The 15000-nt window shown below is 44.1% G+C and overlaps 1 protein-coding gene across 1 annotated transcript in view; it reads left to right on the top strand.

Annotated features, from left to right (window-relative positions):
* Nucleotides 1-1852: 1852 nt before the first annotated feature.
* Nucleotides 1853-15000, top strand: part of palm1b (paralemmin 1b) — a 27432-nt gene continuing 14284 nt past the window's right edge. The window contains exon 1 of the mRNA XM_083791260.1: nucleotides 1853-2375. The gene's annotated coding sequence lies outside the window, so the exon portion shown is untranslated. The remainder of the gene's footprint in view (nucleotides 2376-15000) is intronic.

Genomic DNA, 15000 nt, shown 5'->3' on the forward strand with positions numbered 1-15000 from the left:
ACCACCAGAGGGGGCTCAAGTACCACCAGTATAAGTACTAGTGGTTGGGAACCTCTGCTTTAAAGGGTCAAAGGTCAAGGTCACGACAAGCATGGTGAAGATACCACAGCAGGTCATGAACGGAGAAATGGAGAGGCTAGAACCATTATGTTTCTATGAAGGGAAATTAACGGACCCCACTTTGGGAACCACTGATCATTTGCCATTCGTGACACCACATTGTACCATCATTTTGCACACATTTTCAATAACAAAGGCGATAACTCAAATCTCCTAGATAACCTGATGAAGCTCTCTAACATAAAAAAAATTTGAGGGGCGATAGCCCCTCCTATGTCCAGCTTTTGGTGTGTATAATCCAATTTTCGTCCTAACACAAACATTAAATGTTTGTGGTTTCTGAACAAACAGTAAAACATGCCATTGACAATGAACGGAGAATTTACGTCATATGTGTCTGAGCAAATCGGCTGGTATGTGGTGGGCCAATAAGGGACAACCATTCTTGATGATGATGTATGATGATTAGAGCGCCCCTCACTTCACACGGGTGTGATTTGTTTTCAGTGCGTTTGGGCCCTCGTTTGGCTGTAGCCTTTGTAGGTGTTCAACAGACTTGCTTTGTGTTGTATGATGGCTGATGTGTTTTGAATTTTGATTGGAAAGCAATCAGCCAAGAATCAACCATGCATGGTGGTACTGCACATGCGCTTTTTGTAACAGTATATGCCTAAATATTAGGTTATAGGCATAGGAGTAAAGATAAACATAAACATCAGATCAGTCTATATTGGTATAAAACCTGTACATTAACTAGGTTTCAGATAGTTTGAAAATTAGCTGCACGAGTGTCAATTTTAATAGAACATGTTCACCACCTGCTGGTTACTAGCAGCAGGTGCACCACTCTATTACCCTTTGAGAATCTTTGGCACCTGCCTATTTATCTGCAATGCTCCCTGGAAGAGCTCTCAGATTCTCTGGAACCGGTCTAGAAGTTCCAACGAAGGCTAAACAAAGGGCACAATAGGCTAACGTGGAACAGCCTGCCTGTGAACCTGGCTTTCTGAATCGACTGACAGTTTTTTTTAGCATTGCCTTTACCTAGGTGATATCATCATTGTTGTGCATTCTTAATTTAAAATGACCCCCCCCATAAATGTTTTTAATGTTTCTTCTATTTTTAATCTGTGAATCACATTGGGTTGCACTTGCTGTATGAAATGTGCTATATAAATAAAAAGTTTTGATTAATTGATTGATTGATTGATTGATTGATTGAGCCAGCCAGCCAACCAAGTCGATTAGTGTGATGACAGGAGTGCCTTTGCCCTTTGAACGGTAACAAGATGACTCGCCCCGTTTCTGTTTTCCTCCCAGAATTTTCCCCAGTGAGGGGTGGGAGAGGCTGGACAGCAGACGGCTGGACTTTGAATTTCTCTAACTATAAACATTCATGACAGCAGACAGCCTAAGTACAAATATAATTTATGAAAACTTTGAAAAGCTACTACATTGAAGTCTGTTCACAGAAGTTGTTGAACCGGGCTACTAATATAGTGGTCTATTTTTTGGGGAAATGAAAAGAATGAAATTAAGCCCTTACGCCACTAGATGGAGCAGTGAGACGGTAGTAGGTCTACTGGAAGAATGGTCCCGAGGATTTTGTTGGATCTAATTCCAGCCAGGACACACACCGTTCTGGGGCTGTTTGAGTTGAAGGCCTGCTTGTTTGAAAAACAAACAGCCTGGTTACTTGGACGTCATATGATAAGGTTGGAGCAGACCCAGCAGCCCCACTTTGGGAAGGAGGCCCCATATCTCACACACACAGCGCGCTGGGCCCCCTTTATCTACTTAAGGGAGGCGTATCCGCTCCCCTCTCACTCCCTTTATACATACCACTCTCTCACACCCATTTATATACATTAAATATAAGCGGCTCACGACGTCCCCACTCCCCTCCCCTCTACACGCTGCATGGGATTTCTGTGCATAGCGTTGGACATCGATTCGCATCGTCGTGCGCGCCAGAGCGAGCCGAACCGAGGACGTCCTTACACACACCGCCGCTCGTCCCTTTCGGTCGGGTGGGAATAACGCACGCAGCGCTCCGGGACGCGTGCTTGTCTGTCGGCTTGAGCGCAGCACCACGAACGATCCAAACGGGCGTGAACGAACGAACGGCATCACCTCGGCGGCCAGCAGCAGCAGGGGTGCACTGCCATCCAACAGAACAGACCAGAGAGGAGGAAGAGGAGGGAAGGGGTGGTGGGTGGATCACTGTAGTGTGAACTGACGCGAAGACATAAACAACTGTGACCGCTGAGAGCGAGCGCTGCGTACAGGACGCCTGTGAAGGGATCTTCGTCTGAGTAAGTCCTGGTTTACAGTGTCTGCTGATTTACGGTGTGTCTGCGTGCCTGGTGTATCTGCTCTGCTTGCTTTGGAGTGCCCGGTCATCCGTGTGTTATTGTGCGCGTTGACCTGGTTTCGGTGATTTGTGTGCTGCAAACCGCAACCAGCCTCCAGTAGAGCCTACAGCAGCATCTCTCTCACTTCGCCTGGGCTGGGATGATGTTGGGATGGATGGCGACAACAACAATCATTCTCGTTTGGCATTTGACAGTTATAGGCCTGCAACATTTGTGTATTCAATTCCTCCTCCGTAAATGAAAACAGTCGCACTCGCAGTATTTAGATGTACATTGTTGGGTTAATTTGCGAACACACGGGGCGCAACATCATTAACAGGGTATGAGGGATGGCGAGAGAATAATACCTACATGTTTGGCTTACAATAACAAAGTCAGCCGCTCATTGTGTGTTCAATTATACAGCCCAATTATAGGCCTATGTTTCCATTGTTCGATCAGGTAAACATAATTCATGCCTGCAGGAGGCCTCTACTGTACTCTAAATAGCCTTTATTGCCTCGTCTCGCCCGACAGGTGTAACACAACGACATGTTTACGCGAGTGTCTTTGATGATCCATCATGTACTATCGATCTGTTGTTCGGGATGAGAGGCAGCCTGGCCGTGTTTTTCTTTTTTCCCGACGGTAGATTTACAGTGGCGCCAGCCGTCGAAGAGATGCGGCTGGGCTTGGTCGAGAGATGCGGCTTCGCTTTTTGCAGTCACAGTGTTATGAAAGTGATGAGTGCTATAGTGTGCAATGTTATTATGGTGTGTTGTGTTGTGATGTAAGGATCTGTTCCAACATGGCGCACATGATGAGCTAATAAACGGTGCCAAGGCCATTACATATTACCTACGTATGCCTGTAATTTCACTTTGGACTGACTGAAAGAGTATCGGTTATTCTAACCAAAGTATTTGGCGTTGGAAATGCTTCAGCGAATAGATCACTTCAAACCCCGAGCTAAAATCGTATACAATGGCGTTAGTGTTACTGGTGGTGTCATTTGTTCCCCTGCCCTGCATCATTCCTCAGAATATGAACTGGACCTATATACACAGTGTGCAATGTATGTGTCATCTGTCATCTCCTGGAAAGAATAGACAGTTGTATTCCTGTAGCCTACAGGTGTAACTGATTATGTTCCATATACAAATATACCAACAGGACCAAACCGAACAAACCCATTGCTGCTCTAATTCCCTACCTTTGATCACAGCATGGTGTGTGTGTGTGTGTGTGTGTGTATGTGTGTATATTCAATGAGCATTCAATTGTCCATATTTGTTTGTTCCTGGATCCATTGTTTTATAGCATTCTCCTGGGTGTCTGTCCTGTGAACTGTGAGGCTGGCTGTTGTGTGCAACATCTTTGTTGACAAGGCCACTGTATTGCATGACAATAGTGTGGTTCGTAAACACAACACACCCATCATTTCTCATACCAGGGACATGGTATGAGACATCAAAGCGACCGAGTCCACCACCACAATGATATTTTCTTCAACAACACTCTGGAGCTGCTGGATGCCTAATTGTGTTATTGTAGCTAATCAAGTGGCCTGTGTGAGACCTCCGTTGCTAACAGAGCCTTCACTCACATCATCCATGCAAGTATCTGTTCTGCTGTGATTTACTTTGAGTTAATAGGGGGAGTTAAACAAGTTGAACCACTGATGACTTGGTTGAATTCTTACAGACTTACAGAACTATCTGGCATAGAGTCATGACAGCATTTCTTGAACTGCTGCCAGATAGATTAGAAAATAGCATTTTATCCAAAAATAGACCTTTAGTTCAACCTTATTTCTAGTGGGTCCACAGGTTATGTAAACGTATGTATTGATGAGCAAGGTTTCCAATCCATGACAGAGAAAGGCAAGACCATCTACTAAGTTACGCAATACACATCTACAGTGAAAACGTGAATGTTTGTTTACCTCGGAGTCTAAAAAAAGGACCTGTAAGGGTCTGTATTTACACTCTCAGATTAATATTTCAGTGTAGTCTTACGTGCATATAGTGTATGCCATTACCCCCACCTGTAGTCAGCTGTAAATTCTGAAAGCAAACAAAACTAAATTGTGTAAGGCTCAGTGAGATTCAGTGTGCTAGCAATTGTTTAGCCTTTGTTTTGAGGGTATGTGTAAAAGTTGCAGCCTCAGCGATGGGCCTCAACCACGTGGCCTTAGTAGATGGTCTACATCCGCTCTGTTGCTCTGTTCTGTCAGCTACAGTCACTGCAGAGCTGACAGCACTCCTCTTCGGGGACAGCCGCGAGTGTGTGTGTGTGTGTGTGTGTGTGTGTGTGTGTGTGTGTGTGTGTGTGTGTGTGTGTGTGCGCGTGCGCACGTGCATGTGTGGTGTCATGTGATGATGACTAGTCTCACACGCTTTGGCACTCACCAATACCTGTCGTGCCCTTGAGCAATGCTTTTATTTCCAAACTGCTGCTCTGGTGAGTGGCCAAAAGAAGATGACTGTGGTTGTATTGTGCCACTTCCTATAGACTGTACCTAACAGTGTTATGCTTAATGTATACTCTGTCATACCCTTACATTAGGCAGTACCGTGTAGCAGAACATTACAGCATGCCATAGCATGCATGCTATGGTATGTCAGGGAGACATAGAATCCTGTCTGTCAAGTTGCGCCACTTGTGTGACTGACAACACAGTAACAGTTTTTCTTTAACATTTTTGGTTAACTTAGTACAATAACATGCATGACACATCAAATGTACTATTACGTTTGACGTGTTACAAACCAACTTAGCTCATCATTTCGTCCCGCCCCCTTATCAGCGCAGGTGCCAGCTGATAGCACTCAGTGCAATATGGACTGCTTTTCTCCAAAATAAATTAACCACTTCTGCTGAGTAATTGCTTGTTTTTGCATGACTACAGAGTGGGTAGAATGAGATTGGTAGCAGGTATCTCATGTGTTTGCCTCACTGCCCAGGGCGAGTAAGCACAGAGGGATAGATGGGCTTAACTGGTGATGTCCCTGCTTGACCCTGCTTGTCATTAGACACATAAATGTATTAATGCAGTCATTATAAAATCTGATTAGCCAGCTATGCATGGAAAATGAAATGACGTGCATTACCTAACCACTTACTGCTTTGGGCTGAAAGCTGATATTGTTTGGCACGATGGTGGGGGGAGGTGACAGCCTGTGTAGTAACTTTCAGTTGTAACTATTTCTCTCTTAAAGACACTCTTCTCTTCTGCCTTGATGCTCTTTCCGCCCGCAACTCCCCCCCCCCCCTTCAGACTTTCGCTGGCTTTATAATGCCAGATAAAAAAGAGGATTTGTTTCTTCACTGTCAGTAGATTGTCGGATTTTCCTTCGATTAAGTATGCCATTTTTAGTCTCTAAGCTATTTTAATCTCAGAAAGGAAAAACATACACAGCACAGCAGTGTCTGTGTGCTCCTCTGTAGCCTGTACCCCGTGACAAAGATACACATGGTTGGTTTGGGTGTGTGTGTGTGTGTGTGTGTGCCTCTGTAACCCTCCTAAAAGACAAAGTACATGCACAGAAGGAGAGATTTTGAGAGAGCCACAGTCACCTCTCTGAGTCATTTAACTACAAAATGCTTCTTAAGTAACACACGCGCGCACACACACGTACACACTCATATGATCATCATCAGGCTTGTTGCAGAGAAATCGTATCAAAAGAGCTATTGATAAGCAGAAGAGAGATCCATCCATCTCAGTCTGTGCCCTGTGGATAACCTCACATCACAAACACACTTCTATCTAGAGTGAGATGAAAAAGATTGGACATCGATCGCAATCTCTTCTGGGATGAGTGGGATCTAACAATCCCAGAAGTAATGGGAAGATATTGGACAAACACAGCCTACATATACTTAGAGTAAACAATTCCTGAACCTCTTGAGAGTTCTAAGTGGGTAACTGGGGGGCTGCCATAAGGGAAGGTAGTAAGGTACCTACCTACATGTATGTAATTGGCCTAATGGTTCCTGTGTTAACACTGAAAGCCTGGTGCAATAATGCAAGGCCATAGTCCGCTTCCCATATCCGGACATACAGCTTGCTGACTGACAATTGAGAGGGGAGAGAGAGAGGCCACAGAAGACTGTTCAGTGTGTAAATATACTCCATGTAAACATCAAAGTGATGCTGTTCATTAGTCATCATGTCGATGCTAATACAGTTAGTGTGTTTGCAGAAAGTTTCACATAGAGGTGAATTTCAGCCCTGAGCTGAGCCCTTCTGATGACTAATTCCTAACTAATTTAATTATCAGGTTCAAGAAATACATAAAACAACAATAAAAATTATGTTCAAAATTTAAATGGCCCACATTTTGATATAGACCTACTGGAGATTCAGATCTTCCATAATAGAATACTGCCGTTAGATCACATTCAAATTGTGGCAAGTGAGAACAAATGTACTTTGAAGATATAGATATGCTCCTTGTTTATGTTGTAGACATAAAGCTCATCATTTATCTTACAGCTGCATTCGTACATTTCTCTGGACAAAAGCGTCAGCGAAATACAAAAAAGATGCAAAATTACTGGACATTGACAGTCAAATTGACATGTTAATCTATTTGAAGTTTGGAACTCACTATTACCGGTACATAATCTAGCCTTGTCACAGCAGCTCTGACAGTGAAATGATGGAGATGATGATGTGGTTCTCATTCAACCTCCTGTCAGGGGTGTCCCTCAGTAATTCAACATCTCTCTGCTGTCTCACTGAGGCCTCATTCACATGTAGTCACGTACCAAACACCAATCAAGCAATGTTTGGTCGTTTCTTTGTTTTTTTGGGCCACCACAATGCTTTTCTAATGGGAGTCACATTTTGATCAAACATTTGTGTTTGATTGCTGATTGCTGATTGCTCCCCCCTCATCAAACAAAAATGTTTGGTCAAACCATGTGACTCCCATTGAAAATGAATTGGAGCAGCAATCAAACAGCAATCAGACATTGCACACGGACCGAACATTTGTTGTGTAGGTGTGTACGAAGCCTGACAGAGCTGTTATAAGACCACGCTGTGACCCCTGTCACACTAACAATGTGACCTCAGCAGACTTCCTTGGGTTTTTATTGGCCTCGTGCTGCTGTTTATGTTGGGCAGGGTCTGTATTGCGCCAGGCCTCGCAGCACTGAGGGATCCAGCCCTCTGTATGGGAGTGGTAATCAGGGATTGTGTGTGTGTGTGTGTGTGTGTGTGTGTGTGTGTGTGTGTGTGTGTGTGTGTGTGTGTGTGTGTGTGTGTGTGTGCCGTGTGTGCGTGCGTACGTATGTGCGTGTTAAGACATCACAATATTTCAGTCCTTCTTCAACTGTTAACTGGATTCAAATAAAGCAATCACATTAAAGCATAGGCTAATGTGTGAGTGTATGTGTGGTGGTGGTAATGTTTCTGTTACAAGGTGCCATGGGTGTGGGTAGCCTAGGGGAGTAGCAGGGAGGTGTGCCATCTTGGCCCTGGGGAAGGAAGAGTCCTCTCTGCTCTCCTAGCAGAGAGGACTCAGGAGAGAGGTGAGAGCAGAGCCACTCCACGGCTGTGAGACTGACAGGGATACGAGATTAGTTTCCTCCTCTCCGTCTTATAATGCCTGGCCTGGGTTATTAGGCTCAAGATGGACAGTTATTTTCACAGTCCTCTTTCCATCTGAAGAGGAAAGATTCTTATGCCAAACTCTCTGTGTGTGTGTGCGTACGTGTGTGAGATAGAATGTGTGTATGTGTGTGTGTGTGTGCGTACGTGTGTGAGATAGAATGTGTGTGTGTATGTGTGTGTGTGTGTGTGTGTGTGTGTGTGTGTGTGCGCGTACATGTGTGAGAGAGAATGTATGTGCGTGTGTGCATGCATGTATGTGTGTGTGTGTGTGTGTGTGTTATGGCATTTCTGTTTCATTACATAGAAAAGCAGAGCCAGCAATTCATTATATGGCAAACAAACACAGACACACACGCTGAATGAATGGATCAAACTGTATCAATATGCTGCTGTATTGTGTCCTAGATTTACTGATTCAGATTGTTAGGGTGTTTGTCAAAAGGTAATCCCAGATTACAGGTGATCTATGGTATAATGGCTCCTAAATTCTCCTCAGCTGGCAGACAGAAAGACCTCTTCTGTAAAGGCAGACACACAGTGTGACTCGGCTAAGGCCTCTGAGTCTGCGCTTCAACTCTGTACCAATAAATACATATTTGCTGGTGCACTTTTCAGATTAGGTGATCAGGTGTGACCTTTGCAATGCCAGAACACTTGCACTTTTTGTTCTGAAGATGAGAAGTGTTGCTATACCACCGTCACCTGATTTGTTTTGCTATGCTCAGTTGGGCTGATCAGTTGCTGTAGAACTGTGGAGGAAGAAGCATTTAAACAGCAGAACAGCATCCACTGTTGGAGCCAATACCAATGGCATTCCTTTGAGTAGTAAGGCAGTTCTGTGGGGTTACAGCTACTGTAAACCTTCATCACTGAATAACAGGTAAACATTTGCCTGGCTCCAGCCTCTGAGTTGTTGGTCAAGATCATACACAATTTTAATGTTGCGCTAGCCTCTCACACTGTTGTCCAGTGCGTTTTCTTGGTTGGAATTTGAACCAATCAATTCCTTTGAATGCAATGAAGGAAGTAAACCGCACAAGACAGTTAAAAACAATAATAGCAGCGGTAATGTTATCGGATAATATTAATGTTGATATTGAAGCTATTAGATTTACAGGAATAATTAAGTAATACAAATGTTAAGTTCACCCTTGCTGTCAGGCTATTGATTCAAATGTCCATACAGTCTACTGAAAATGGAAATGACACCAAATGCAGCAAATTTCTGTGACTACTGACTAGCTAGTAATCCAGTAATCCAACGGCCATCTCGGAAAAGCGCTGCAATGGGAGAAGTTTCACACTGGACTAAAATAGTGAAGTGGGCTGTTGAGGCTGATTATTATTTATTTTTGAGGGGCTCTAGCCCAGTCACGAAAAAACGTGACTGTTTGATGATTCCTTGTGTCATTTGGAGCACTGAAAAACGTAGAGTGTATCTCAAATGTATCCGTAAGCACATCCTGCTACAGGTGTCATGCATCGCTTTGTAGATTCGTGTTGCTGGCTTCCATTGAAAAGGACCTGTTTCTTTGTCGCCAAGCATTTAGGCCATCAGTGCAATAGCATTTGCAGTTCATGCAGTGAGTGCATCATGGGTAAAGGTACTGTCAGAGTGAGAAGAGCCTAAGAACGGTGCTATTAGAAGACAGGATCCTGCCTTCTGTTGCTCTAGCGGCTAGAGACTGGCTAGAGTCTATCCAGTCAGCTAATGTGTTCCGGGAAATGTTATGGCAGCAGTGTGCCCAGAGGGAATAGGAATTGGGAGACACTCATTAGTCAGTTTCCCTGACCTCGCAATGCTTGCAATGTACCTGCCTCAAAACAACTCTGTATTGGTCTGCTTGCTGTCTGTTTGTTTTGCCAGCCTGTAGGCCTACTTTATAAAGCCTTCATACTCTGTTGCACGACGGGATTCACAATACAGGTGTTTCTGAATATCTTTGAAAAAAGAAATAATGATATAATTAATAACAACCCGGGTAACAATTCTCCTGTGCACTGATAGCCTGGTGTAATTACTTCATTGCTGTGTCCTCGTTATCTCCCAGACCGGATGGATGTAGACAGCGGCTACGTTAAAGTCAAATGGGAGATAAAAAGTTTGGCAGACTATCATCAGAGATCCAGGGTCTGGTGAGCATAGGGTGTCCAGGATTTTCACATCACAAAAGTTATTATTATTATTATTATTATTATAATAATATTGATGGGATTGGATCTCCATCCCTGATGATGTCACGTGATGTCACATGCTCCATCCTGATGATGTCACGTGATGTCACATGCTCCATCCTGATGATGTCACGTGATGTCACGTGCTCCATCCTGATGATGTCACGTGCTCCATCCTGATGATGTCACGTGATGTCACGTGCTCCATCCCTGATGATGTCACATGATGTCACGTGCTCCATCCCTGATGATGTCACGTGATGTCACATGCTCCATCCCTGATGATGTCACGTGATGTCACATGCTCCATCCTGATGATGTCACGTGATGTCACATGCTCCATCCTGATGATGTCACGTGATGTCACATGCTCCATCCTGATGATGTCACGTGATGTCACGTGCTCCATCCCTGATGATGTCACGTGATGTCACGTGCTCCATCCCTGATGATGTCACGTGATGTCACATGCTCCATCCTGATGATGTCACGTGATGTCACATGCTCCATCCCTGATGATGTCACGTGATGTCACATGCTCCATCCCTGATGATGTCACGTGATGGATGTCACGTGCTCCATCCCTGATGATGTCACGTGATGGATGTCACGTGCTCTCTCACCACGACCAACCAACCAACCAACACCACACACTGACGGGAAATGCATGCGATTCCATAGTTGATAACTGCGACCTTCGGTCGCATTACACAAATCAAAAACTGATTTTTGAGGGGCGCAAGCCCCTCCAACGTCTGACATGACGTCACAAGGAAGCCAAGTCTATGGACTTTTAATGTTTGTCTTATTCATTCTCCACCAAAAACCAGCAGGCTCCACCAAAAATCTGCAAATCAGCCAAGTCTATCTATCATCTAAGTCTATCTATCATCATGCATGATCATCATGATAAGTGTGTTTTTTGAGGGGCGCTATGCCCAGCCTTGTGTGTCTGTGTGTACCAAATTTGAATTGATTTGATTGGCTGTGCACGGAATGTGATGTATGATGATGTATGACGATAAGAGCGCCCCTCACTTCACACCAGTGTAATTTTTAAATTAACAATTGATTACATTTTATTCCAATTATCAGTCTGAAACAATCTTCACACAATCTGGCAAATGTTTTTTGAGGGGTGCTAGCCCCTCCAATGTCACCACAATACCGATATTGAGGTCAAGATTCTTTAAATATATGATTATGTCCATATTGCGAAGCCGTAGTTATTAAACAACTTTCCAGTTTTGTTAGCTTCACAAAAAAGTGACAAGACGAGCCATTGTGACTGTGAGCCAACAAGAATGCACATCAGGCAAACACTGGTGACGCAGGATGTAAGGTACTTCCCCAGGTGAAAGACTTTGTTTTCAAGGAGTCGAAAATCTGTTATTTTTGGCATTGTTTGTCTGCCTGCCTACCTTGTTGAATCTCTGTAAGTCAAAAACTGCCTCTCTGCCTCTGTATCGGACTGACTGTCCACCTTTTGACTGTTTGTTTAGCTGTCCCTTTTGTCACTACTGTGTCTGTCCATCCATGTGACTACATATACTCTCAGGACAGTTTGACTTTTACAGTAAATGTCTCACTGTTGGTCAGTTTGATGGTCTGTTCCAACTTGTCTCAACTTTCCATTCTAGGACTGTCTGTCTGCCCTCCTGTCTTCCTTCATTCTAAATGTAACACACCAAACACACACACACACACACACACACACACACACACACACACACACACACACACACACACACAACTCCATTCACCCACTGGTGAACAGTTTTTGTTTTGTCAGGTGAAACCTGACTAATGAAAGCTCATGAAATGTAGACGACAAGTTCGACACCCTAGTCATACTGACGGCCTAGCCTGATTGGCTGCCACACACGCTGCCTAAGCCAATGGGAGTGTAGTATGATTGCCTGCCTCCTAAGCTATGCCACACACCGAAAGGGCTGATTTCTGCACCGCAGCCAGCGAGCAAGCTGTACAACCGCAGCGACACAACGGAACACAACGGAGACAGCGCTTCTTTCACCTGACAAATATCACTATGTAATAATTTCTTGTTTTTAACCAGATATCTCCGTGTGTGTGTGTGTGTGTGTGTGTGTGTGTGTGCACGCGCGCGGGCACATGCGCGTGTGACTGTGTGTGCACGTGGACATTTGAACCTATTCCTGCAGGGTCATTTGGCAAAAGATGGCATTATTTAGTGTATGCAATCGGTGGGCACCTTGTGTATGTTCTTTATCAGTGTGCAGACAGTGACTAATGTATTTGGACACAGACAGACTACACTCACTATTGCACTAGATCTAGGGTACATATTGTTTGTTATGTTGCTGGAGGAGCAAAGAAGGAGTGAGAAGAAGGGAAGAGAAGAGAAAAGAAAGAATGTATCAGTGTGTATGTCTGTGTGCGCAGGGCATGGAGTGGGGTGAGGGGGATCAGATGATTGTGGTTTAGATTTCTCCAAAGGGTCTCCATGTGATTCTGATGTGTGTGTGTGTGTGTGTGTGTGTGTGTGTGTGTGTGTGTGTGTGTGTGTGTGTGTGCGCGCGCGCATGTGTCTGTGTGTGCGCGCGCTTGTGTGTGTAATACAGACTGGTATGTGTGCGTGTTATAGATGATTTTAATGAGACCCTATGCTCCCAGGCACTAATTCATACTAAACAGGCAGTAAACAAATATGCAGCTCAATGGTAGTTTATCTTCTTGTCAAAGCATGATTAGCCAAGTCAAGCTATTCATAGAGTACATTTTAAAAACACCATTGCTGACCAAAGCGCTGTGCATGCAATATCAAAATAACTAGGACATGATGTGGATCTAAGGATCCACATAGAAACGTGGATCTGGGACTTCATGTTAGCGGCCTGTCCTGTGACATTAGTCATGACATCTATGACGTCACTCGTCTCTAGGACATATCTATGATGATGCATAACTCCACATTTGGGCAAGGTTTCAGCCTCTTGAACAAAGTGCTACAATGTCAACAGAATAACAGATACATCATAATCATACTCACTCATCATACAAATACAGGATAGATAGGAACTTTAGGTTTATTTTGAAGTTTGAGTCTGAAACGGAAGGCTCTGCGTTTCTGAACCAATCAGAATGTTGCATCCCTTCAGGCAATGGGACGGTAGCTCTACTGCACGCCCGACGCATGGAGTCTGTTTATTAAGTCAGACAGTCGGCCAGCTCTACCAGTTTGCTGCTATAATGTTTTCAGATAAAAATTGTAGCGTGCTGATTAAAGGACAACTTTAGTTTTTTTCAACCAAGGTTCATGTTTTAGGTTGTTATTAGAGAAACTAAAAGGTGAGTGTTATTTTTTTTCCATTTGCTGCTTTCTTTCGTTTTAGGGATTTTAGCTCTTTTTGACAGGGGGGGGCGGGGGCATTCGAGCATGAGGCAAAATATGTATTTTATGGTGATTTATTTTTGTATTATTTACTATAGTCCTAATAAACCCCAGGAAATTACATCTGGCCACAGAAGATCACAGGATCTACTGATTGTGAAGGTAGCCTACTGGGGGAAGGCTTATACTGTGTGTAGGCTCAATATGTCAGTTTGACACATTCAATAGATCCTGTGATCTTTTGTGGTCAGATGTAATTTCTTGGGCTTTATTAGGACTATAGTAAATAAAATAAAAATAAATCGCCATAATATTTTGTAAAAAAACCCATATTTAGCCCCATGCTCGAATGCCCACGCCCCCCTGTCAAAAACTGCTAAAATCGCTAAAACAAAAGAAAGCAGCAAATGAAAGAAAATGAACACTCACCTTTTAGTTTCTCTAATCAAACTATAATTCACCGAATGTCTGAGTGTGTGTGACTGTGAGTGTGTGTGTGTCCGACCGCATTTTATCTCCTCATTATCTCCTCATTGCCTGCACCAATCGCTCCCACTTTTCACACAGGCATTGACCATATGAATATGGAGGGCGTGACGGAGCCCTTTTTTCGATTTGACACATTAATGATTATTAATTAATTTATTAGTGAATTAAAAACGCACCCGGGTGCAGTACCCCCCGCAGCCACAGGGCGGCAAAACTCCTCTCCCCAGAAATCACGTGTCACCAGTGAATTGCATTTTGGGACGGTCACTGATTAATACTGGGACACAGTTCTCCGCGTAACTTCAGTTGTTTCGCCTGCTGTCAATTTTGCTCGCGAGTTTTCCGCCTAACTTCAGTTGTTTCGCCCGCTGTCAATTTTGCTCGCAATAGACAGCGGCCGAGCGATTGGGATATTTCCAACCCCCTTACGCATCGACACAATTACTACATACAACAAACAACATGCCACGAAGAACAGCCTCAAGGACCCTAGCGCATTCTTCCACGCACCTATAGGCCTACCCTTTTTCACACCGCCCCCAGCCAACGGAGGTTGTGTGTGTGTGTGTGTGTGTGTGTGTGTGTGTGTGCAGACTACTTTCGCTGTGAGCATGTGTGTGTGTGTGTAAACTACTTAAGCTGTGAGTGCGCACGTTCGTATGTGTGCGCGTGCGTCATCGCGTGGCCGTTTTCACTTTTCAGTTAGCTATAAACACAACACGAGATATAACTGTCTTGAACATAAGCCACACACACACAGCGTGAAGTGGCTACAGCGCACGCTCTGGTGAAAACAGCTAATCTACAAGCTCACAACATCACAGGTTGCAAAAGCCATGAGTTCTCTCAAGCCAAAGCTCACAATTGAGACCGTTTTGGACGCAAATCCACCTGCAAATTGGATCTGTGCGACTGTCCATATA

Source organism: Protomyctophum parallelum (genome assembly GCF_964188405.1).
Source record: "Protomyctophum parallelum genome assembly, chromosome: 20".
NCBI classification, from domain to species: Eukaryota; Metazoa; Chordata; class Actinopteri; order Myctophiformes; family Myctophidae; genus Protomyctophum; species Protomyctophum parallelum.